Here is a 26,379-nt window from a genome sequence, read left to right as displayed (position 1 = left end):
AACTCTGCTATTGTATTGTATTGTATAACTGTAAAATCAGGCTAATTCACTGAGATGGGAAAAACCGGAACTTCCTTTTGTTCAGACTTTTATTATTTATTATCTATATGCCTCCTTTATTATTTTTACAAATAAATCAAGACTAACATACCCAATACACCTTGCTCCTATTTTCTTTCAATAACAATCCTACAAGGTGAGTAGGTCTTGAGGGAGAGTGATTGGCCCAAAGTCACCCAGTCTCCCACTTTTTTAGCCAGGTACTTAACCACTAGGCCATGGGTGTCAAACTTGTGGTATCATGTTGCCATCATGTGATTTATCACGATGTTTTTCCCCTTTGCGGAGCTGTGGTGGGTGTGGCCTGTGTGTGACGCATCCGGCCCTCAGGACTGCCAGTTTGACACTCTTGCACTAAACCAGTGAAAGTGAACCTTTTTCGCCTTGGGTGCCAAAAGGTGTGCCCACCCCATAATTTAATACCCTCCCATGCTGTGTCCCCTGCTCATGTGTGCGTAACCCCTCTGCTGCTCCATGCACACACACATGGCTTTCTTGGAGCCTGGGGAGAGTGAAAACAGCCTCCCCACTGCCCGGATCCTCTCCAGAGGCCGAAAACAGCCCATTTTCTGACTTCCGGTGGGCCCCGGTAGATCCATTTTTCACATTCGCCAGGCTTCAGAGGCTTTCTAGGAGCCTGGGGAGGGCGAAAAACAGCCCAACATGCAAACCAGAAGTTCGGGAACCGACTTCTGGATTGTCTGTTGGGACGTTTTTCTCCCTCAGGAGGCTTCCCTGAAGCCTCCAGAGGACGAAAAATGGCCCAATACGCAAACTGGAAGTCTGTTCCCGAACTTCCGGTTTGCGTGTTGTGCGGTTTTTCACCCTCTGGATGTTTCTGGAGGCTTCAGGGAAACCTTCGGAGGGTGAAAAACGGCAGAAAATCAAGGCCGAAAATCAGCTGGCCACCACACACGTACGTGCTGGAGCTGATAGGGCAATGCCTCGCATGCCTTCAAAAATGGCTCCACATGCACACATGTGCCATAAGTTCACCATCACAGCACTAAACCAAACTGGCTATCTTGATGGTACAGTTAACCCACAGTGCATGAAGCATTGTCTTCTGTTTCTCCATCCAAATCTGTTTGTTTTTTGGCTCTTCCTGCACTAACAGAGAATTCAAATGTGAAAAAAATGACAAAATAAAGTGCCAGTATTGTCAGTTGCAGTTTAGAGCGACACCAAGAATCTATGCTGACTTTTGACCATTTCTTCTAGCATTTAGCAGAGATTAATTTACAAAGAGCAGCAGCAACGGTTAGCAAGATGATGAAAAGCTATCTGCTGTTTATAGTCTCAGTCTTGGTGTGACATTGATAACCGATTACAGCTACTGACTTAGTTTCAGAATTATCGATTCTAGAAATGTAGTTTCAGAAATATAAGTTCTAGAAATAGCTAAACACCAGGAAATTTGACGGGAGAACAGTGGCATCTTCCTGATTCATGTTAGTTATTTATGGCCAATGGGTTTTATTTTGTGCCTCGACATTGGTGATACCACCTGTATTATAATAATAGACTTTGTTTCCTAGAAATTTGTACCATTACAGCCATAGGGATTGTTGATATGCCTTTTCACATTATAGAGCTTCAGCAGTCTACCCTCAAGGAAATGTCAAAGTTCACTGTCAGTTGCATTGTACTGCTAGAAAAATCTGTGCTGCTGAATTGGAGTATATTAATTGAGGTTATAGATATTCCGTAGTAGCTAAATCTTAGGGTTGGTATCATCATCAACACATGTGAAAACATATCTGAAAAATATTTCTGTTTAAATTTGTATTAATAATAGTTTTCTGCACTGTTTTCATTATCTAGAAATAAATTTGATGCAGAAATTATATAGTGTGCTTTGCTGTGTCATTCTTTATCTGATTTCAGAGTCTTGTGGGACACAGCTTTTTTTAAAGACTGTGTGAAGTATTGATCAGGGCATAGTATCTTCACTCTGGTGCTTGCTGAGAATTTCACTTCACTGTAAAGGCTTCACTGTGCTAATCCTCCTTACACTGCAGTACTTGTCACCTGCCTGATAGGTGTTAAATACTGCATTGGAAGGGGATTATCACCAGCTCTTTTTGCTCTGGCAGTGTAAGGAAAAAGAAAGCTTTCTTGCTGTTCTCTGAGGGTTGAGTAAGAGATTCCCAATAGCATGATTATGTATGATGTAGTAATAGTTTCCAAAATGCTATATTAAACATGTGTTGCCCCTTGTTGTCAAGAAGGATAAATCCAAAAAATGTAATGTATTTTTCAAAATGTGTATGTTCCAAATAGGCTTTCTATTTGCAGTATGTAAAATGCAAAAGTTCAAAAGAGAGAAGGGAAACTTGCCAGACATAAGCTTGATTCTCACATTATGAAATTACAGTTTGCAAACAGTTACTTCTACAGACCGTATTAGTGCTCCTTTAAGATTTCCCCCCTAAAGTAGAAATAGAGAACTCTTAGAAGTAGGATCAAAATGTTGAAGAATTTGAGCTCTCTTCATTAAATATTCTTAATGATTCTATTTTTTGTTGCTAACCAGTTTTTAAACATTTCCATACCTGTTAAATAAATTCAGTGATTAGTCAATTGAAAACAATAAATGTTTATTATTTCTCATTCTTTCTTTTTATTAAGAATGTGCTTGGGATCAAGGAACAAGTATTAGTGGAGTGCAGTGTTAACAAAGAATTCTTGTAATTTTTGCTGAAGCTGGCACTCAAAATTTAACAGCTGTGTGTGTACAAGAAGAGTGGGATGATTTATAAGCCAGTAGGCAGATTTGTTATATGGAAAGAGATCTGTTAAGATGTGAAGTGTAATGTGCAAGGTACCATAAATGAATAGCTGCTATATTAGGCTTCTGGTATTTTAATATTATTTTTCTTCAGTTTTCTAAACAATTCCAGATGGTTTATATTGTTTCTTCTCCAAAAGCAGTCCAAGGTATTATATAATTCAGAATATGCAAAATCAAGTACCATTAATACATAATAGGCATGTGCATGTTTCAAAAGTGATTCAAAAAAGGTGCTTCAGAAGACATAGGAATACAAGTTCAGAACTACTTAACAAACCTGAAAAAAGGCTATTTTAATGAATTGACTCATCTCTCAATCCTCATATTTAGATGCATTGCTCCATTTTTCTACTTCCGATTGTACCTCTGGAAATTGCTATTGGAGAGGTATCGCGAATTGAAGACTGAACTGAGAACTGTGGCAAAGAACCAAATAATTGGGGAATACACTGATTCCTTGGAACCTCTATGGATAAGGAGAGGAGAGGACAGAACATCACATACATATGCTCTGAATGTGCTCTCTGTGAGGAGACTGCATAGCAGCAGTTTTCTATGGGTGTGAGTGACAGGAGATGACAAAATTAGCCATCTTAACAACCACTGGGGAGACTTTTAAAGGACACTAAGTTTTCAAAGCTTACCTTCTAATCCCTTTTGGAAATTGCTCATTAGTTACTTCTGAATATTAGAGACCTTTGGAATGACAAGTTTGAAAATGTCGGCTGAGTCTGTCTTTAATCCTGAACAAAAGAAAACTCTAATTATAAGCTTAAGAATTTAAAGAATTTGAAGTAAACAGCAAAAAAGTTAAATAAGATTTTGATCTTAGAAAGTTATAAATGAAAACTTTCACAATAAAAATTTGAAATTAATTATAAAGTACAAAGAGCTTCATGTGGGAAATAGATCCTGGTTTAGTTTTTTACAAGACACAATACAGAGAAATAATTTCATGATTTCAAAAACTGGACACTAGAAAGAACTAAAGATTTTAGGTAGAGAGATGATATATAGGTCTGCTGTATTTATGACAAAAATACTGAAGGAGATTTCATTTGAAGAATGAAATCAGAAAATAGTAGCCACAATATCAACAAAGTAATGATGTTTGTTTCTATGGATAGTCTATCTCCAAAGATGTTATTGAAGAATTGTCAGATGTGTAACAAATTTTATCTGACAAGATAAAGATGGCATCGAAATTGGGTTTACAACTGGCAGGTCAAAAGAATGATTTAGAAAAGGTTATTTCATTGGATGACAAAAGAAATTGGCTAAGGTTTTGAAATGTAAGAAAGAAATAGAAATGCATACCAAGGGACAAAGAAGAAGTGAAGAGAAATAAAATCCTACAATAATATTTGAACAAACTAAAGATTAAGATTGTTAGAAGTAACAGATAAAATGAAATATAAGGTTGGTTTATTTGGTCAAGGTTAAAATAAGTGTCCCCCCATTTCTGGACTTTCAGCTGACACCAGGACTGAAAAGATGATGTTTTATGGATTTGTTTAGAGATGAGATATGGGATGAAAAGATAAATGTTTATAACATTAAGAAGGGGTGAAGAGTTACTAAATTTGTTTATATTTCTGATGAAGGTTGGAAGTATCTTTTTTCTTTATTATATTCTTACTTTCTTCTCCTTTTCTTTTTATTTCTTTTTCGCTGCACTGTTTACTCCTTTCTAATTTCTTTTTTTTCTTTAAATTTAGTTTGAATTAGATGGAGAGAGAGAGAGAGAGAGAGAGAGAGAGAGGGGGAGAGAGAATTGCGAAGAGCTAAGTAGTGCTACTGAATCTTAGAATTGGACAACATCATTTAAGCCATCATGTTTAACCTCCTGCTCAATGCAGGAAGCCAATTATAGAATATGAGACAGAAAACTATCTAGTCTCCACTTGAACATATCCCATCTAGGGGAGCCAGGCCAGCATCTCTTGGATAATTGATTCCTCCCCTCTAATATTCAATTGCAATATCCTTTTTTGTAATTTAAATCTATTATGCTGTGTTCAGCACTCTGAAAAGAAAGAACTGGTTTTGACGGTCTTCTGTGTTATCTAGTTCCGATAAAGAAATATCTGCAGGAAAATCTGTCAAGCTGTATCTTTCATTAAATCTGTAGCTTTACAAAACAAGTAGATACAAATTAGGTGTGATATAAAGCTATAAAGCTATCTACAAATTGTATCGTTTTCATATTTTGAATTTGTAAACAATTATAAATAAATAATGACCATGCATTTACATTTATTTGGTATATGTGGAAATTGTATTAGATTTTGTTTAAGCATATGGAGATTCTTAGAAATTTGTTAAGTTTTGGACATTTTTGCATAAATATTACCTAAAATGTGATCTTATATGCACACAAGATCTTAATTTAGATAAAGAGAGCCCAATTAAACAAATAAATCAAAACATTGCAACTGTTCATTTATTTATTGGGAAAAATGATTGAAAGCTAAAGAAGCATATGAATCTTTAGGAGCATGAATTCATATAAGCGGGAAATTAGGGACAGGTGTTTCAATAAATGGAATGATAATCAAGTGTGAATGTGGGAGGATTGCCTAAAAAATCAAATTTCTGGGTATAGATGATCAAAGCCTGATCTTCACAACACGGTGCCCACTTGATTGCCAGAAGATGATTCTCTTCATTATCAGATTGGGATTCATCCATCATTGATTGGCCTTTTCTAGGTCAGTTAATGTTCATAACGAAGAGATTTATACTCATTAATTTAGAACCTGGTTATAAGTCTTTTGGCTATAGTTGCTGGTGAATTGTCAATTCTACATGTTAACATCTTTGCTACTGATTTAGTTAGCAAGAACAACAGTAATGCTGGGGCATCCAATGGCTATTGTAAATGAACTATCATTTTTCCCCTTAAAATAATTGTTTCTCTTTTTTTTACAAATAATTTTATTGAGAATTATAAATGAAAATAATATTAAAACCATTGTTTTCTAGCCATAAACACAATATAAAATTTATTGTAGAAGAAATTGAAAGGAAATCATAATAAAATGTTATGGATCTTATTGTGGACATGTCAAGCTCTTAAGCTTAGCTTGACTTGATAGTAATTTATTAGATTATCAAGACTAGTACAAGATGAAAACCAATAAACCTATTAGAAGTGATAATAATCAGGTTTGGTTAGATAGAGTGATAGACATTCATTGGTGTGGGGTTTCAAGGCCGGTATGTATTGCTGGAATAACTTCTGGACAGCACTGTATGAAACAAGGAATATAGGCTGATGTTTCATTAGTAGTAGTAACAGCGACAGACATGATGAAACAGTATCTTAAATTTTGAGCCACTGTTGAATGATGCAGTCGGTAAGCGAGGACCACCTGTAAAGTGTTTCAAGTAGATACTCAGAATTATTGTGTAGTGTTTGTTAAACATGTTTTATGAAAATATATTTAATGTTAATCTATGATTTGGTATAGTTTTATGGTGTTGTAATAAACCTACATTTTCTTTCATGGTTTGTCAGGGGAGAAAAAAGGAAGCAGATTTCCCTGTTACTGTTCTTAAAAAGAGGTTTCTTCCATATGTTCTGTCATTTCTGCAAAATTGCACTAACTTCATTTTGGAAATATAACTATTGTAGTACTAGCTCCTGCCTTACTAGGGCAGATGAATTGTCCAGTTGACTTCCTCCAGTGAATTTTCCCATTAGTGATGTAACACAGAGGTAGGTTGCCAATTTCTTTACTATTGGTTTGGGCAAGCTCCTGCGCTCGCATGCAACACTTCTGCGCATGTGCAGAAGCATCTGGGCAGATGGGTGGAACCTCCTGCCGCCGCTACTACCGGTTCGGCTGATCCAGGCCGAACCAGCAGCAATCTACCTCTGATGTAACAGTATTTTATGAATATGTGGGGCTATGATGAATACAATCCACATTGTCAGAATGTTTTTATTAGACCAATTCAAGATCACAGAAAAGCGTAATAGCTAGCATCCCCCCCCCTCCCTCCAAATGACCAGCCTGAATTGTTTGTCATGGGTAATTACTGGTAGCAGTCAAGACTTTAAAGATTGCTATTATGTCAAAACCACTGTTTTCTAAAACATACTGCTCTGAGAACAAAAAAAGGGTATCTAAAATAATATCTTGTTTCTCTAGCAGAAAAATATGTATTAAAAAAGGGAGATGACCTTCCTCTATCCTTCATTGTTTTGATTATCTTTGGTAACTCTTTCATCTCCTTCCGCAAGATGAAGGGTGTAGATCTTTCAAAATGTTTTCCCATATATAAGCTTCTCTAGGCTTCTAATTGCCCTTGGAACCTTTTGTATTTTTACTGTATCAGAGACAAGGTTTCTCAAAAGCAACTTTTAAAAAGCTCTCATGCTATTTGTATACCTCTGCATCACATCCTATGAGAGCAGATGTCTAGACCTCCATTCTGCTCTTGTTTCTGGCTGGGTTGGTATGAATAACTAAAAGAAAATTAGTTTAAAGCAGCAATTGCCAAATGACAGATAGCTCTGATTGAAAGATTATAGGACAGAGTTAAGAAATACTATGAGTAAGAGGCAGGGGTGAGATAAAATTGCGGTTTGTTAATTGATGCTAAATCAGTAGTTTTAATGAAATGTTGATGGGCTTTTAAATTAAACAAAAAGCTATTACCATCTAGTTAATATTTTGCAAATGGCTGTGAAAGGAATATAATATCTGTCCTTGAGAGAGCAGGTCAACTTTTGTGAGGGAAAATGCTTTCCTCTCAGAGTTGACCAACTTGATAAATTAATATGATTAGCTAGAGGACTCTGAGAATTAGAAAAACTTAAGTGAAATTCTACATTCACAACAATTTGGATCACCTGACAGATTTGAATAGAATGCATTTCCGTCCCTTCCTCCCCGCATATGAATTATAATTTTAAAAATTCCTAGAATACAATAATTTATTTGACACCCGATGAGTAGGATGGAAGAAAGAATGTTGCTGCTTGACCTTCAGCATAAAATTTCCATGATAATTTTTGTCTGAGTTTTTGTTCCTCCCCCCTTCGACTTACATTATTCTTATATCAATATATCTGAATAAGGCTTTGACTAATTTGACCACATCAGAAATGTATTTAGAATAAATACGGTTCTAGGGCTTGTGGAAAAATATTAATGAAAGGAAAATATTTTATACTTTAGGAAAAAAAAAAATTCTTTTTGTATCCTTCTAACATCCCAAAAACTGAGTAGATGTTTATTTGTTCATTATTCAAAGGTTTCAATAACTTCTGCACTTGTATGCACAAACAACAGGACCTTCCGCTGATACCATGGCTGGGCACACGGTATATAAAGGGTAGACAATTGGATAACCTTTTTAGTAGCCATGCAAGCCATCCAAAGAACATGGATTCTTTAATACCTTCGAAAAGATGCTTTGTTCATGCTGATATGCTATGTTAAGGAATGCTTCTGCAAGTTCTTATATAAGTTCTGATATTTAAAGGAAATACTATCAATAAAAGAAAGGAAAACAGAGTCAGTGAAAGACATTAACAAAGATCACAAGTAAAGAGGCAGTTTTATTGCTAAATATGCTTCATTGAACGTCTCGACTTTGACTTCAAAACTGGGAAAAAAAGAGAATGGTGGTTTAGGTTTATTGGTCAAATTTATACCATTGTAATAATTACTTCAGTCCAACTGAATAATAAAGGAATATTTTTGCCATCATAAATTTCATCTTTAATTTCCAAAAACCCTTGTTTATTTGAATAGGACCTCTGATTTATTATGGTAAATAACTCATAGCCAAAGAGAAATATTTTTAGTTATAATTAAATAAGATATTAAGTGATTATTCCTAGGAAAAATACAGCATGTGATCTGGTATGCCTTTGAAACATTGCCACTAACATGCGGTATTACTTGGTGTTCCAGTATAGCAAATATTCCACTGAAACTACTGTAACCTTATTCTTATATATTTACAGCAATTTTGCTATTTCTTGTGCTTGATTAATAGGGGGCAGATTTTTGTGTTGTTCTTCATTGAAATTAAATAGTTGGTAAATTTGGCATCCTTAAACTTTTAGTATGAAATGTTTATCACCTTTTGGTAAAGGTACATAAAGGAGCTCTCAACAGTTTGGGGTTGGAATGGGCTCAGTCAGAAACTAAGAGTCTGAATTTTAGCTGTGATAATGAATTCACTAGGAGAACAAAAGCCAATTCAGAAAACTATTTCCTTTATGTCCTCCCACTGAGATGAACTCTGCTGAATAATCATGCATAAGACTGATCAAAAATAGATGGTTCTGCTTTTCCCCCCATCTTGCACTCCAAAGGGTTTTGGCATAGAGTGGGATGAAACCACTTACTGTAGTTCTAATAAATATTGGAATGGATTACGAAAGCCATTTACTCATTTTTGGAAGGGAAGGATTTCAAGATCTAAAGCAGCAGAGTTATAGCAATGCAGTATTTAATGTATCCTGATGACCCTCCAATATAACAAAGAGGATACTATTTTATAACACTCCAGTGAAAAGTAGATTGTCAATTCTGCATCCAGTTGATTTCCTTCCTAAAGGAGCATGGGCATGAGATTGAAAGTGATGATGGTTTGATATAGTGCTTAATGGAAGTTGTGACTTTGGATGGATGGATGGATTTTATAATTGCATCTTAGTGTCGTCATCGTCGTCATCATGATCATCATCATCAAAGTTGTGGAGAAGTCTTAAATTTAATCCATTTATTTAGACTTATGTTTATAAGTGGATGGGAGAGACTTCTGTCAGTGGATGGGAGAGACTTCTGTCAGACTGTATTTATTTTTGCATAAATGGTTTAGAAATCCTTCAAATATGTGAAAATTTCAAATGTGTGAAACATTCCCTCTCCCCAAAAATCTCCTAATGGTTATCACAAATTTTTGAACATTTACTGAAATGATCCATTCATGATAAATGCCATTTCTGTTCTTCTGAAAATCATTTTGCTTTAGTAAATTCTAAAAATGAAGACACATAAAAACTATATAGAGAAGTTAATTTAATTATGATGAGTCACGAGCACTACAGTCTGGAAGATCTACAATGTAGAATTGTGAATGCAGAGATAAATGGTCTATGTTGATCTTTAACATTTTGAGTGTTTATTTGTTACTGCATTTTATATAGTCACTTTCATAATATTATATCATTACCATAAATTACTTAGGTAGCATCTATATATTACAGAATTTATGGCGCTGATACTCTTTTCCATTACATTGCCATTGATTCTGTATTCTTGTTTTTCAGTGTGAAATTTTATGACATACTACTTTAAAAGAGTATAGCAAGGATAATTTATGGAAGCAAGTAAAATATTCTACTAAACTCTATTTTCATATGACAACACAGTTACATTTATTGCACAGTTTAATTACCTGAAATTGCTATTCAATTTTTGAGTTGGGTTTGTACCAACAGTTTTGTAACTATTTTTTTAAAATCTCAGTCCTCAGTGTGCCAGTGATTTTTATTGTTTTTATAATTTGTTTTGGGTAGAGATATTAGAGGCAGGAATCGAAAATGTTGTTTCTTTTTTGGTGTTTTGACTTTAAAAAAATCTAAAAGGCTAAAAATAAAAGGAGACAATGGATGCTAACTATGAAATATTTAAGATTGTAGCTTGATGCATAATCTTAGCATTTCCATTTATCAGTCCAATTAAGAACTGATTTTAGTCATCTATTAAAATATATTATTATAATGAGAATTGAAGGCTATATTTAGTGTGTCAATATTTTAATGTAAAGCATTTGGCATCTATCAGCATAATATTCTGCCTTTATCACCTCATTGAATTTGCTAGAGGAATGTTGATAGAATTTGCACAGCATCATTTAATCTCCTTTGTCAAATTATGAAGTTGTTATTGATTTCAAACTGTTGGTTAGCTTCACACAGTTCTTTGCATCTTCACATTTTTCAAGGGATTCTCTTGTTATTTTACTTGTGCTAGAATTGCCAATTAGGAATAGATGTCTTGAAAGGGGGGGAGGGAGTACAACAAATACATTATCTCTGCAGGTCATGATCTACACTTCATTTTAAACAGATATTTTTCTAACCTAGAGTTATAATTAAATAGTGCCTAAAACGGGTAACTTAAAGCATAATAACATTTCACAGGTTGTTTGTAGATTTGGGGAAAAGAGTAGGGTAGCCTAAAATAATTGATTTCAAGGATGAAATCATGTTTTCTGAGATTTATTCACTTGCATTTAATTTTAGTATCATGTGTAGCTTCCTTGTAATCACAGATACATGTGTATGGTTGTTTGCGTTATTGTTTTTAATCTTGCTCACATAGCCACATTACATTTGATACACCACTTAAGTAGAATAACTGAATAAACCAATATGAAGGCATATTTAAAATGGCCTGCATTTTAGTTACAATATTTCTTACATGATTGCTTTCATCTTTTGTTGTAGCAGCCCAGAAAATGCATATTTACTTATATGACATAAATAATATTTTGAACTAAGTTTATCAAGACTATTTTTTTCCAGATAAAAAAAATTAATTACCCATAAAACTGAAGGATACATTATTTTTGTGATCATTCAACTTGACTATAAGAATTGAGAATTGGTCATAGATTCCAAGCATCTTTCACCCTTTTCCTTTCTTTCTTTGGTCCCGCTTTTCAGGATGAATTGTGATAACATGTCTCTTTGGCAGTGCTCTTAACTTGCATTATTTTGGTCTGCATTATTTTTATTAATAACACTAAAGTTCAGCTATGATTTCATAAAGCAACATAATCTTGTTCTTTCATATAGAAACCTTAGTTTCAAAAAGTCATTGGTCACTTATTTGGCTGAAGAATGTGCTGAAATATTCTCCCTTCAAAAAACACTAGACTTCCTTCAAATTAATCAATAGATGGTATCTGTTTTAACTATATTATTGATGATAGCCATATTAATAGTGAATATCTCTCTTGTGCTAAAAAGTTGCAGTAAAATCAGGAGAAGATTGAGTTTCCTGTACTGATCCAAAAATATTATATCAGACATAATAAGAGATTTGAGATGTTAATTTTAAACATGGTTTTAGCAGAGCATGGATGAACCTCCTCTTTCCATGCTTTCGTCTTAATTACAAGGAGGATATTAGAAGTATTTGTTTCAATTATGCTTTATAGCTGACTTGGGAACCATAGATGTATGTAGCTCATAAATCATGATTTCTGAGAATTTTATTTTGGTTTAAATTAATAAAATATTAGAATATTTTTGGAGAAGGTGGTAACACATTGAGTTAGACACAGAAAAAGAACATTTTAATGTGATGTTTAAATATAATTTTAATGAATATTTATTATGCAGTATGTAAAAGTTAATGCTCATGCATTTTAACAACTTTTAGAGTGAACCTGAAAAATATGGAAGCATGAAACGTATTGGTTTTATACCAGTTCCTTCTAAAGGAAGTGTTACTATCAATTCCAAAACCACCATTTTATCAAATAACAAAATAAATGGTTCTCAAGTATCATATAAAGTATATGGTTACTGAAATTTCAGTCTTGTTCTAGACAGTTTGTAGAAAAACAGTTTTGATGTTTCTTAAATACTTTAATCAGCAACAAAATATATGCTTTAGCCCTGAAAATATAACATCTTTGAACATGAATCATGGAGAAGAATTGAATAAATCTAGACAAGATCTTAAGTGATTCTTGCTATTAATTCTGGATCTCATTTTCTTCAGAGACAATAAATATAGGAAGTAATTGATTAGAGTCCCTTTGATGCAGATTCAGGACTACAAATCTAGGTAACAGTTCCTTTTGCTGAAATTAATGTACTACGTTATGAAATTCTACCATAGTTCTTGCAAAGATTTCCAAAGGAAATAGTGTTTTGAATTCTCAACAAATGAGAAAAGTACATATTATAAATAAAATATGACTAAAATAATGTTATAAACACTAAAATACTGTGGTGAAGAGAATCTTATTCATTCTGAACCCCAAATTCTAACAAATTATATTTTGAAACTTTAGTTCTAGTCCCCTTCTTGGCTGCTTATGGCAATTGAAGGCTGTGAGTCCCTGTGCAACTGTTATAAGACTGCTGTATTAAGTATCTTAATTTGTTGGAAGAAATGGAAATTATTGCTATGTGGCAATTGTATTATTGTTGTTTACTATTTTAATGTAGGTTTTGTAGGTATTCAAGCTATTTTTTAAAAAATAATGCTTTAATTGTAAATATAATGAATCTGAATGAAATCTGTGACATACAGCTTGTTAAATAATCAAGTGTTGAATAAAACAGTTATATGCTAATTCTAGTCCAAATTTGATGTTATGTATTAATGTTCCTTGGATTTTTTCTTTAAATACAGTGAGATGGGTAGCATATGAGATACAATATATGAGTTGATTAAGTTTCAGTTTTTCTTTTCTGGAGTCTTTTAATTATTGGTTCTAAATAATTATGAGCTGATACTAAACATAACGGAAAACATACAGCTGCATCTCCTTTCAGCTATTGCTATATTACTGGCATGGTGGGAATCTTGTAAATTTAAGAATCAGCAATAAAAAAGAGCAATGATGGGTTTCTGAATATACTTCCAAGAAATGCCAGTGGATCAATTGGTCAATTTAGGCAGTATTTTTTTCACATTCGAGAATATAAGTATCGTAGTTTTCAGAGTATAAGACGCACCGGAGTATAAGATGCACCAAGGTTTTGAAGAGGCATTTTTTTAAAAAAAGTAGGTAGGTAGATAGAGGGATAGAGAGGGAGAGGGAGAGAGAGAAATACAGTAGGTAGGGGGGGAGAGAGAGTAGTTAGGGAGGGAGGGAGGGAGGGGAGAGAGAGAGAGAGAGAGAGAGAGAGAGAGAGAGAGAGAGAGAGAGAGAGAGAAGGTTGGTGCATCTTATACTCTGAAAAATACGGTATTTTCTGTTGTTGCACAGATCATCGTTTTTCAGTGGGCCCCAAAAGTAAGGTTTATTGCTATGAAATTGTTTTTTGTTTCTAGTAGTGTTTGTTCAAGTGAGATCCCCATTGGTATACTACAATTAGACTAGTTTCTAATTTGTGCTTCACTTATTTCTCTTCCCACCTACATCCTATCATTCTGAAAACCTCCAAGAAAGCTTGTAGCATCTTTTAGCCATAAAAGCAAATCTATGTTTAGTATTCCTTTGGCAGATATGTGCTAATTGTGCATGTGGAGCTGTAACCGACTTAAGTAATACTCTCCTGCAGATGGGTTGAATATATAATTTTATGATGGTTTTACATACATACTGAAATCTTTTTCTCTTTTTTATTTTATAGGGTACCACTTGAATGGGCTGATCAGTGTGAAAGGGACCTAGAACATTTGCTTATAAAAGGTGCAAGGAGTTTTGCTGCACAGAGGTGAGTATTAACTTATGATAGGCAGACAATCATGTTTTTGGGGTTGCTAATTAAAGATGTCTTTGTATATAAACTATTTTCAAGTACTCTTAATTTTTTAAGTAAATGATGTACAGTTCTCAAGAAGGAAAAATCATGGCAGAAAAATAGAGCAAGTATGAAAAAATTGCAACAAAAAACAAATTAACTTCTTCCATTTTGTTTTAATCTTCAATTTAATCATTGAAAATTGTAAACTGTGGTTTATAACTTATAATAGCTAGAAGAGGGCACACTTGACAGTATAAAATACATATTAAGGAAACACAGAATTTATGGTTTTGAATTGTTCTAAGAATGTTTTCTAGTTAATATAAAATAAAAACACAGTGAAAGAACCTTTATGTTCTGATTTATATTAATGATTTTCCTATTGTTTTATAAGAAGGTTTCTATTGAGGAAAAAAATCTCTATACTGGTAGAAGAGAATACTTGGGAGGTTTATTCTATATAGTTGGATTCCAGTTTTAAGAGTGGGTAATTTTGCTTGCCAGGTATCTCTTGCTAATTTCTCAATGAATGTAATTTGTGAGCAGGCCAGTTGGGGAATGTATGTATTTGTTTTTAACTGGATTACTTAGGATAGTTTAAAGTATTATTCAAAATAAAGAAGAAAGGATTTTAAATAAGTACATAAGATGTTAAAATGCAGAAGCACGCAGAGTATTAACAAGGAGAAAAAAAGAAATTAGAAATTAGATATTTAATCAGGCAAGATGGTAAAAATAATCCAAGAAAAATGAAGAGTGATAAGAATAAGTAGCTGATATTTTAGTCATATGTATACTGCAAGCTTGAGAATAGACTTTTGAAATCTATTCTGAATATTTTTAAATCAAAGTAATATCAGAGGTAAGGAATCTTCCAAAGATTGTTGGATAGAATAAACAAGCCAATAATTATTGGCCATCTATTTCTGAAAATATAAATTAAATAATTAAAATCAATCTTTGTCTCTTTGGTCTCTCCTAAGGTGGTAATCAGGGAGAAATTAAATGTTGAATGTCTCTATTTTGGGAGAACTTGGATGGATTTTTGAAGATTTTGTTTCCTGTGATACTTGACTGCTCTGATTGTAGTGGTTTGGAACACTGCAGAGTGACAATGTGGAAAAATTGAGAAATGTGTCTATAGCAGTGATGGCGAACCTTTTTGGCACTGAGGGCCCAAACTCGAATGCGTGCGCATGTGCGTGCCAGAGCACTGGAAACCCCAGGACCATCTGGCACCGGTCAGCTGGTCTTCGGGTTTCCAGCATGCACATGCGCACCGCCCAGATGGCCTTTGAGTTTCCAGCATGCACAAAGACCAACTGGCTGGTGCGCATGCATGTCCCAGAAACCAGAAGAGCAGCTGGTGATGGTATGCGTGTCCACAGAGAGGGCTCTGCTTTCCACCTCTGGCACCCGTGCCATAGGTTCGCCATCACCGGTCTATAGTGTCTCAGTGATGCAAACTACTAATATTTGTGTAGGTGTCCTGACCCATAGTATGTTTCTCTCCATGTTAGGGAGAAAAGCTCTCATTTATTCCAGTGTTGGTAACCAGCTAAAAATCATGCTGCTTTGGGTTGCATAACCAATTGGGAAGTGATGTGGCAGCTGGGAAGTTGCTTCTTTAATGAGCAGAGGCTCTTTGAGGTCAAGGTGAGAAATGGGCAGCGGGAACCAGAGTGGGAAGGCTGCGAATATTGAATTCACCTGAAACTTGCAGCTGCCTGTGCGTTGATTTTCTAAATGTCGATTATGATCTCTGCTTCTACCATCATTCCAAGGATATTTTTCATTTGACTGTTTGTGGTGCTTTACTTGCAGAATGACTTCTGGGATTAGTCATGTGATTGATTACTGAAGATTTAAAATCTTGAATTACTTTTGTATTGGAGATCTGAGTATGAGGTTTTAGTATTATATCAGCAGCTGACACCATTGGCTTTGGAGTACTATAGGTATGAATGAGTTGGGTGGGAGGTGTTACGTAGGCAGCCTGCAACAGAACTTAATTTCTCTGCATCCACCGAACTTGCCACTGGCAACCTTCAGTGGCCCACCAAAATGTCCTGTGGTTAATTGGCTGCTGTGAGTTGTCCCATTCCGAAGCTAGAATTGAAAATTGAGGGACTGGAATGGAAAATCAGAATCTAATATCGACCACACCTTCCCCATGCATGGCCAATTCCCATGGCACTACAAAATAACCAGATGTGAGATCTGTAGGCACTAGGGAGAAGTTGTGTTTGTTTTTACTGTATTGATTTCCCTGCTGTATAGGCCAGGGGTCAGCAAACTGTGACTCTGGAGCTGCATGTGGCTCTTTCCTCACTCTGCTGCAGCTCCGTCACCGGTCGGTGGCACAATTTTGAAAGGAGCTTCGGGGGGGTGGGGGAGAGAAGCACAGTGCGCCAGGAGAAGACTCTATGGCAAGGGGAGGGTTTTCCAGTTGTCTCCACAATTGATAGGGCTTTCAGTTATGACAGGTAGAGGAAAAAGTACACCATGCTAGGAGGAGACTCTGTGGTGGGGGAACTGAACTTCCGGTCAGCTCCAGAATTGAACAGGGGGCTTCCAGTTAGGACCTTTGTGGCTCCCGGTGTTTTCTTTTCTGTGAGAAACGGGTCCAAATGGCTCTTTGAATGTTTAAGTTTGCCGACCCCTGGTATAGGCTATCTCCCTGACTGAGCTGCTTGATTCATTCTCTAAGTAGGAAGCGGAGCGTCTGAGTTTCATAGCTTTTGGAGAATTTAACCTATCCCCATGCGTGTAGAGTGTAGTGTGGCTCAGGATGGTAAACTTGATCCACGTTATTTAGGATCCAGTATGTTTCATCTGGCTTTTGTCTTGGTTCAGATTACCATTAGTCTTTTGTCATAGTCAGATCTCAGAGCGATGATTCACAATTTTATCAGATCTGGAAAGTTATGTTAACAGTAATAGCTTCTTTCGATAAATGTAATAGATTGAATGTTGAAATATTGTGGTGGTCTCTATTCTTGTTTCTTTCTTGCCTTACAGAATATTAAAAGTGTAAAATAAAATTATATCAGTTTTAACTGTACCTCCACCCAGAATCAGTACAGAATGGAACAACTTTTCTAAATCTAATAAATACATAAAAAATAAGTAGCATTTATTTTAAAAAAGCTGGAGGCAATTTACAATGTATAAGATTTAGAGTCAATAGAAACCAAAACAGATAGGATTACCTAGTGTTGAGGAATCATGCACTCTAGAGAAGGCTATTTCAGCGTCTATTGCCCAGGATGGGGTCACGCTGGAGAAAAGCTACATTTGTGGTGTTCCAGGTCACAAACATTTTTCTGTGAGGAAAGAAATCTTGATTCAGAGTGTCTGCTTCATTTTATAAAGCATGAACTTGAAGAAAAATCAGCTGAGGAAAATAGATAATTCAATCTATTGAATTGTTAGAGAGAATTAAAATTACCGCATATTTATTAACATGCTGTCTTTTAAAAAACTAAATATAGGTGCATGTGAATTTTTTAAACCATTGGGTCTGTTTGAAATGTTTGAATGAATTAGGCTATGATTCATTTAAATTTTTTCTTCTATTATCTCTGACCTGGTTTATACTAGCTGTATGAATTATACTGTGTCACCTTTAATCTCTGATACTTATCTTCAAGCCTGATTTCCTTAGATAGTGCTTAATTGCAAGTTAGAAAAGTTATTTGTCTTAATCTTAAATCCATTTACTTCTTTAGTTAGCTTTATTCTATTTTATATTCTCCCAATTTGGGAGCTTGCAATTATGTCAGTGGAAGCATTGAAAGAAATTTTGTTAATCTGTTTTTATTGTACTGCTGGATTTAAATGCCATCATCACATTGATAATTATAAATTCCATTTTTAAACAATTTAAAAAAGAACACTTCACTCTGTGAATGAGAGGATCAAGGAGAACTTATGAACATAATGGATAGTCACATCATGTAATCTGTGGATCTGCACACCTAGAAATCTTGACTCTGACAGGAAAAGAACATTTGAAAAAGAATGCCTAGGAATTTGTTTTGTTGTAAGTGACAGTGAGGCTAACACATAAGTTGTACTGAACATCTCAGGGGCTAGGAAGGGAAGGTGTGGTTTTTAAAATATTATAGGGCTTGGAACATCTGTACATTCTTTCTGTACCAGGGAACTATATACAGCAACTTCCCCATTGCTTCAAAAGGAAATCAGCAAGCGGATCATAGAATTTTAGTTGTAATGAACTTACTGATAAATGTATTACAAAACCAGCGGTGGGATTCCAAATCTTTTCCTACTGGTTCTATGAGAGTGTGTTTCGCATGTGCAAGTGGGAATTAACAATCCAGTTCAATACTACTCACAATCCAACTTTCAGTCAATTAAAGAAGTATATAGATATGAATTCCAAATATTTTTGAAGATTGGCATCTGGTTAGCATTTCTGCCTGCCCATCCCGATGAGCTGGCCTGGGGGGAGGGCCCTGAGGGGGGGAGGCAACCGGGGTGGCATTGTGCAAGGGTGTGATTGCCATCCCTGGACAGGGCCCCAGAGACCCGGGGTGTCAATGGGCACCCTCCCTTGCAGTGAGGGGTCTTCCTCTGCAGCTTTGCTGGGTGAGATCCCTGGACTTATATCCTCTTGTCCTAGTCCAGGGAGCCCCCCCCCCCCCCCGCTGTTTGCCTTCTGGCATATGAGTTCTAGTGCTCTGTGCCTCTGCTTTTCATATTTAGAATTAGTTTTTCTTGGGGGGTGGGTTAAGTCCTGTTTTTATCTGTGGAAAAGTGCTCACAAGCTCTGATATACTAGGAACCAGACTCTGGAAAGTTAGAAAGCATGTTCCCCCTTCTCCACTTATTCAGTCCAATTTGCTGTTGTTAAGGCCAAACACATGTGATTTAGAATCAAGCTGCAGCCTAACAAGGAGAGTGGTTGTAAAAGCTTTGTGGAAAGGTCTCCATGGAAGCGAAATTTGAATGAGAAAGGGGTCAGCTAGCCAAGAGCCAACCTCCCAAATCCTTTGATAGCTGCAAGGAAACCCCCTCTGCTCCTCCCCCAGGGGAGGGAAGCCCTGAACATTGCCCCAGGGAAGCCTTTTATCAGAAACTGGAGCAGGGCTTTTTGCTGCCTTATTGCAAAATTGCTGTTTGAATCTATTTCTGGGCTCCTAGGGTTTCCTTTGGTTTTGCTGTGGGGGATCCACCACCCTTTCCTTAGGGGAAGCGTCTGGCAAAGGGCCAGCTGCAGCTGGGGGGGGGGCATCTTTAGCCTCCTTTGGCTGGTGACATTCCGCCCCCTCAGAGGTGAGAGGAACTGGCTTCTTCCCATGTCTGCTGCTGCTAGTGCCCCTCCCCCATGGCTTGAAATCTCCTCAGGAGGGCGATTCGCGCCAGAAAGGAGCTGGCTCTGCCTCTCCCCATGAGGACCAAACAAACGCACGTGGCTTGGGCTGCTCAGAACTCTGCCGCACGTTTAGTACTCTGGTGGGCCCTGGGGGGGAATGTGCTTGGCTTTGCTTTTGCCTTGCTGCCGCCCCCCCCTCCAGAAGAGGCCCCCGGAGGGGTTTGGAGATTCTCTGGCAGGGCTGCTGGTCATAGCTGTAGGGTCCAGATTCCGGCTTGTGTCCTCGGAGGAGCAGGGGGCCGCCATCTTGGAGCGTATGGTCCCCAAGGCGATTCGCACCGAAATTCAAAGGGTGCTTCAATCCGGGGCTTGAAAAGTGGGCTTATGCTCAAAGAGCCGCCGCGCCCCTTGCTGCGGGTGGAATTAGCCTTCTGGAAGTGTTGTCTCATAAATGAGCTCTGCTCCAGGCTCCTGCTGTGCTCTGGTAAGGCTTGCGGGGGCTCAGCATTTCAGAGCGGCTAGCGGACCTTGCTGAGTGACCCAGGTCACCCTTAGTGACCTAGGCTGTGTGCCGCCCCTGGGGGCTAATGGCAACCGTTCCTAGCCCCACCAGGCTTTCTGTGAGTCTCCAGATACTCATTCAGGCAGTTTTGTGCTTCTTTTAAAAGGTCTCTAGTTTTTTCCTTAGAATTCTCAGGAGTTCCTGGATGGCACAACCGCCCAGTTGAGGGCTGAGTCGATAACTGGGGTAGCACCTGGTGACCAGGGCGTGGCCCAAAGAGCTTATCTGACTCAGCCCAATCAAGAGAGGACAATGTCAACCCATCCTAGATACTCCTCCCCTCACTATGGAGAATATAAATAGCTTTATCATTTGGGGGGAGGGAGATCTTTTCAATTTTATCTAGGCAATAATGTATTATTTATTTGTCTAGATTTGAACATCAAGTCGTTGATGTTTTACCTATTGCTACAAATACAAAAGTAATTTTGAACACTCTAAACACGGTATCTTTTGTAGGTTCATTATTTTAAATTCATAGTAAACATGGTAGACGCAATAAGATCCTCTTAAATACAAAATCCATGTAGCAGATGACAGAACATAATGAAAACATAAACTGTTACAGAAATAAACCTGTCAAATGCATAACACTATATTGTTATTGAATTTGCATGCTCTTGAGTTTGTTTGCATGCTGGATTAAGATGCTATTTTTTTGGGGGGGGGGAGATGTAGTGAATTGCCTGGTGAAATCTGTAGAAATAACAACTTTCATAAAATGGTTTCTAGGTCAAGGGCAGGTGTTTTAATGAGTAATTGTAAAAAATGGCTGAAGCAGATTTATACCATGTTTTATTTATTTATACAGACTTCATATTTTATTTGGCAAGTTGCAGGTACAGTCTAGGACTCGTGCACCCCACGAGTATTTTTTTAAAGGCAATAAATTCACTGCCACTTTGTAGAAAGATGTGCTGCCAAGCACCTTCAAGCTTTGCTGCCACCAGTCTGCTAGTTCTGGAACAGCTAATCAGTGTAGGAGGTATTATTTTGCAGGCTGCACTGATTTTTAATTTATCAATATATCCCTTTTCCCTCTACAGTCTTTGCAGGCCTCCTCTAGAACATTTTATTGAATTGTTTTTATTGTTTGCTTTATTGAACAGAGCAGAGTAATATAAGATAAAGATAATAAAAAGGTTGGCCTGGGGATCAAGATGGGGGAGTCCCACAATAGAGGTGGCTGCTAGATTGACGGTAGACTCCACTCCCCCTCCATCTTTTTTGTTTTATCAAATTGATGTATTTATTCTCCTTGTGTTCCTTTGTTATTGTCTATTTTATTGTTCTATTATTTTGCTTCTGTTTTGCTTACACACCTTTAGTTTTTCTTCCTTTTTATTGTTGATAGCTGCCTATAGTAGCCTTGCAGAGAAATAGGCAGCAAATAAATGTAATCAATAATAATATAAGTAAATAAAAATAAGATTATGTCTATACGTCTTCTACATTTCTAGATAAGTTGACAATAAGAGTACTGATGTTTTGCCCTACAGAATTTACCCTAACCAAACCAAAGGTGCATCATCTGTGACAGACATCTGTGTTATATATTAAATGAAAGCACTTTATTCATTTTGTAGAATACCTAAAATGCATTGCAATATCCTCAGTTACCTGTATAATTCAAACAAGGTAATTTCACTTCAGTGAGGTCACACAGTGTAAAACTTCAAGTAATTTGGATGACTTCTTAATACATGTATGTATTTTGCATAATGCTGAGTTTTCAGGTCACTTACTTTGTGACCTATCATTCTCTTTCCCTAGCAGTTTTGTAATAGTAGGGCATGTTGTACTCTTATTTCTAGCATTTTTGTGCAAAGGATTTTCAGCCCGTTTTATTACATCTTTACTGACAAGGCTGTTTCCTCTGTATTTGTACTGTCTTAACAGTTCAATGGTGAGACCATCTAAAATGTTTAAGAGAAATCAAGTTGAAGAGAGCAAATTCAGTGGGTCTGTTGCAAAAGAAAAAAAGAAAAAAGGTTTCCTTGGAAGAGTTGCAACATTGATTTTCTTTCCCTCAGGAAAATAAATGTGTGTATAAAATTGCTCACTCTTCCTTTTGAAAAATAATCTTGGTAGAATATGCCTCTACCTCATTTGAACAACACATATCTAGTTCTGAATAATTTGAGCCCAGTGTTATTTGAGCAAAGGGAAGAATAAGTGGGAAAACTCCATGAAATAAACAATTTTAATGAGACTATGCAGGGGTTAGTGCTTTCTTGTTTTCAAGATGTAATGGTAGCCTTGATTTCTTAAGATACCCTGTTCTTTTGAACAGGATGTCCTGTCTCAGTCTTTATTTGGGAAATTTATGAAACCAATAAGTGGTAAAGGAAATGTGAGTAAAATGCACATGCACATATAGAAAATAAATCAAGTCCCCCAAAGTCCAGCAAAATTGCCTTGAGAAATTCCAGACCCAAAATAGCAAGCACAAGAGTGGTCAAGTGAAGTCCAAGCCCGAACATCATAAAAGGGCCATCAACCAGTTCAAGTCCAGTGTCACAATTAGAATAATTCTTTTCTTGCAAGGAGCATCTTTGCTTTGCTTTCCTCTCCACATGGAACACTCAAGCACTGGGAGACAATGGCAGCTCAGAGTCCTCATTCTCAAGAGACCTGTGTTTCTTGTTTACCAGGCAGCACAGCCTCCTCTGCCTGCATCCCCTCAAGAAGCGATTCACGTGGCAACGCTGAAAAATAGCTGTTTACTGTTAAGTTTCCTCCTCAAAGTGTGAACTGATCATGACATTGGAAGTAGTTAAGGAAAATGGATATTTGAAGAATCATGATTCAAGGACAATGCTCCTCAAACTGATAGCATCATATTCCTATGATTGGACCGCACAGCTTTTGGCACACTTTTGCATAAGTACGCAAAGACAAATATGCTAGAGACTGTCTCATGGAACTATGCACTAAAATTGAAATGAAAGCCAAGAGATCTTGCTGTTCTCCATCTGCAGGAATAAGATTTAGTATCAAAGATTGAAGGGAGTGCTATTGGGCTTTGACAAAATGGAAAGGGTTTGTGCACAGGATAATTTCTTTAGTGGTTTGTTCACTGTGCCATTATTTATTTAGTTACTATTGAATTTTTAGAACTATCCTAAACCTCAAACCATTGAACAAGTTCATCAAAAATTCAACCTTAAGATTGGGTATAAAGAAATGCATGGGAAAAACTATTATACTAAACAATCTTGGTAGGCTTGTTGGAAGCTAGTCTGCAAATTCCTAGTAGACCAGAACATCAGAGGTTCCTCAGAGTCATGTATGAAAAGGAGCAATTCCAATTCAAATCACTCCTCTTTGGATTGGTCTCAACACCCAAAGTGTTCGCCAAGTGATATTGGCTGTGGTAGAATTATTTGGCAACATGTTCTTCAGGGCTCCCGTTACATGAGGAAGGAGTGAGCCCCATTAGCCTTATTCTCATGTATGAGGTAAATAGACAAAGTTACAATAGAAGCCTGCATCCAGCATAGAATGAGGCTTAAGCACTTTTAGAAGGACCCCCATGCGTGGTAAATGTGGACAGGTACTTTCTTGGATATCTCAGGGATGTGGGGTAAGCCCTCTTTTCAACCTTCCTGGGATACTGCTGTACTATATCTCTTTTCTGTTGGCACCATTGATGGTGACAGAAAATAATACTTGAACTTATCATGAAGTACCATTCTGGTCACCAACAGTCATACCCAACAATAGGGTTTATTATTTCTGACTGTATAAAAGACTTAATAATTAAAACACCAACTCATGAATGTGGCTTGTTTCTATAACTCTTTTTTGATCATTCTGTTGTGTTTCATTTTTCCATATGTCAGTGCCTATTTACAGAAACTGGTTGATAAATACTGGTAAATTATTCTCAGATGAAATCAATGCATGCAAAAAGGAAGAGTGGTTTCTTCTGCTAAATGATATGTGTGTAAGCCTGCCTTTTTACTAGAAGAGGTGGGATTAACATACCAGATTTAGTCTAGTAATTCTTACAGGTAGATGGGAGACTAAAGATAAACATTCATTAGTTGTTTTTCACTGTACATAGTACTCTTCTTAACCTTCAGCTTGCTAGATTACTTGGGGTCATTTCTCTCCCACCTCAGCCTACCCCACAGTGGCCAATTGTTATTTTGTAGAAAAATAACAATTATTTATGCTACCTTGAGCTCCTGAAAGAAAGATGAAATATAACTTTAACAGCCAACAAACCCACCTTTCTTAGATCTATACAATGTTTGGACATTTAAATTTGGAGCTTACCGTATACAACATTCTTGAACTTTTGATAAAATAATATATTTGTATGTGTGCATTATAAAGATTGAAAGATAAAACAAGAAATAGTAAAATATTTTCATTTATCTTGTCTAGATCACAGCCTCTTTATGTACCTTTTTAAAGAAGTGTATATTTTAGAACATACATCCACCAAAAGAGCAAATTTTAAACAGCCTTTTATTGGGCATTGATAGCCAATTTATATAACAAAAGTCTGCCAAGAAAGAGAGATTTGAAATTTTGAATACTGTTAACAATATTCAGTTTTCAAACAATGTTCTGACAATCACACGAGAAATGTTGGAATTCACTTAACAAATACGCAAAGCAATGTTTAAGTTAATTCTTAATACTATTAAAAAATCTACATAGCAGAAGAGTACACTAAGAATTTTTATTTTGATAAGAAAAATTCACCAACTTGGCAGACTATTTCTAAAGTGGTATGCAGTCTAAATGAAGTTAAATATTTCAAAATCACTATGTTTGGAGGTTATGCAGTGATTATTAACACAAGATGCTATGGATCCTTGCCCTTGTTTATTTATTATGGTTCCTTGAAATGAAGGTTTCATTTATTGGGCTGTTTTACTGTCTTTAGTCCTTTTCTTCTCTGTTGTATATGTTTATTTTAGCCATGGGAAAACCAATGATATTCATGTATTAATACTGGGAGAAAATAATAATACCCTAATTCAAATTTTCAGGCTTGAGAACTACTGCTTATAAACCTCCACAGCTTAAAGTTTGTTGAAATATAAAACTAAGACTTTTTAGAACCAAGAAAAATCAAGTCCAATGAGAATCTTGTAAAATTTTAATAGTCAGAACTGATAAGGGTTATTGAATTAATTGTGCAGGTAGGGGAATGTAATGGAATATCTTGGGGTAGGCAGGGGTATTTGGTTATGCTAGAAAATTTTGTTGCAGTTTAAAATATTTGTATTTCAAATATATATGAAAAAAGCATCAGTAAGAAACTGTTTCTGAATAGCTGTGGGAGAAGTAAATTACACAGTTTGCTTATGTTTATATTATCATAGCCTCAGAAAAGAGAAATAAGACCTCAAAATAAAAATTGTCCTGTGTTCTTTAAAGCACGAAACAGCTGAAGTGCATTGGAGATTCTTCAGGGGAAAAATCCTTTTACAATTCCTTTTCTTCCCCTTTTGTTTAGTAATTTGTGGATTTTCTACTTTATTCAAAAAGAAGGGAATAGTCTCTGAAGCATCTTGTAGTAAGAAGATAGTTATGAATTATTAAAATCAGTGTCAGTAATCATTTGCAAAGATAATACAAGTATTTTTACCAGTTACAGGGAAATATTTGGTGCATATTAATTTTAACAGTGATTTTGTCTTGAAAGTATTCAAAAAGATAATTTAGAGCAAATAAAACACATGAAAGTACATTTACTTATATTGATAAAAATGATAGTTTAGGGAGTTAGAAGAAATAGAAATCCAACCATTAGAAGTGTAGCAACTAATGCCTTTAAAAATGTATAGCTTGAATATAATTATTTTGCTTTTTAGGTAGTGAATTGAAATGAAAATGGATTTTTTCTCTTAATTTTTCCATTTTCAGTTGTAGGTGTTTTACATTTTGTGCATTGGGTTAGTTTGATATTTGCTTCTGAATTTGTAATTAAGAAGTAGCTCCAGTCATCTCTGAAAGTGCCCATATTATACAACAATTAATTGAATTGTTTCGGCCTTAGAAACATTGTAAGGAAAAAAATTAGAAGAATGATTCCAGGATAGTGCTCCTTGAAAAACCATTAAAAATCATTTAAAAAATTGGATGGGAAAATCTTGAATTCTTGAGTCTTGCTGAACAATAAAACCCTTTCATCA

At 36.0% G+C, this 26,379-nt stretch overlaps 1 protein-coding gene across 6 annotated transcripts in view; it reads left to right on the top strand.

Moving 5' to 3' along the window:
* The window catches only part of PTPRF (protein tyrosine phosphatase receptor type F), a 549,550-nt gene that overhangs the window by 88,139 nt on the left and 435,032 nt on the right, over positions 1–26,379 (top strand). For all 6 annotated transcript variants that reach the window (XM_081946120.1, XM_081946118.1, XM_081946119.1 and 3 more), the window contains exon 2: positions 14,205–14,288. The gene's annotated coding sequence lies outside the window, so the exon portion shown is untranslated. The remainder of the gene's footprint in view (positions 1–14,204; positions 14,289–26,379) is intronic.

Source organism: Natrix helvetica (genome assembly GCF_964273705.1).
Source record: "Natrix helvetica genome assembly, chromosome: 3".
Taxonomy (NCBI): domain Eukaryota; kingdom Metazoa; phylum Chordata; class Lepidosauria; order Squamata; family Natricidae; genus Natrix; species Natrix helvetica.
Note: the sequence above shows the minus strand (reverse complement) of the source record. Positions and strands in the feature narration are given on the sequence as shown.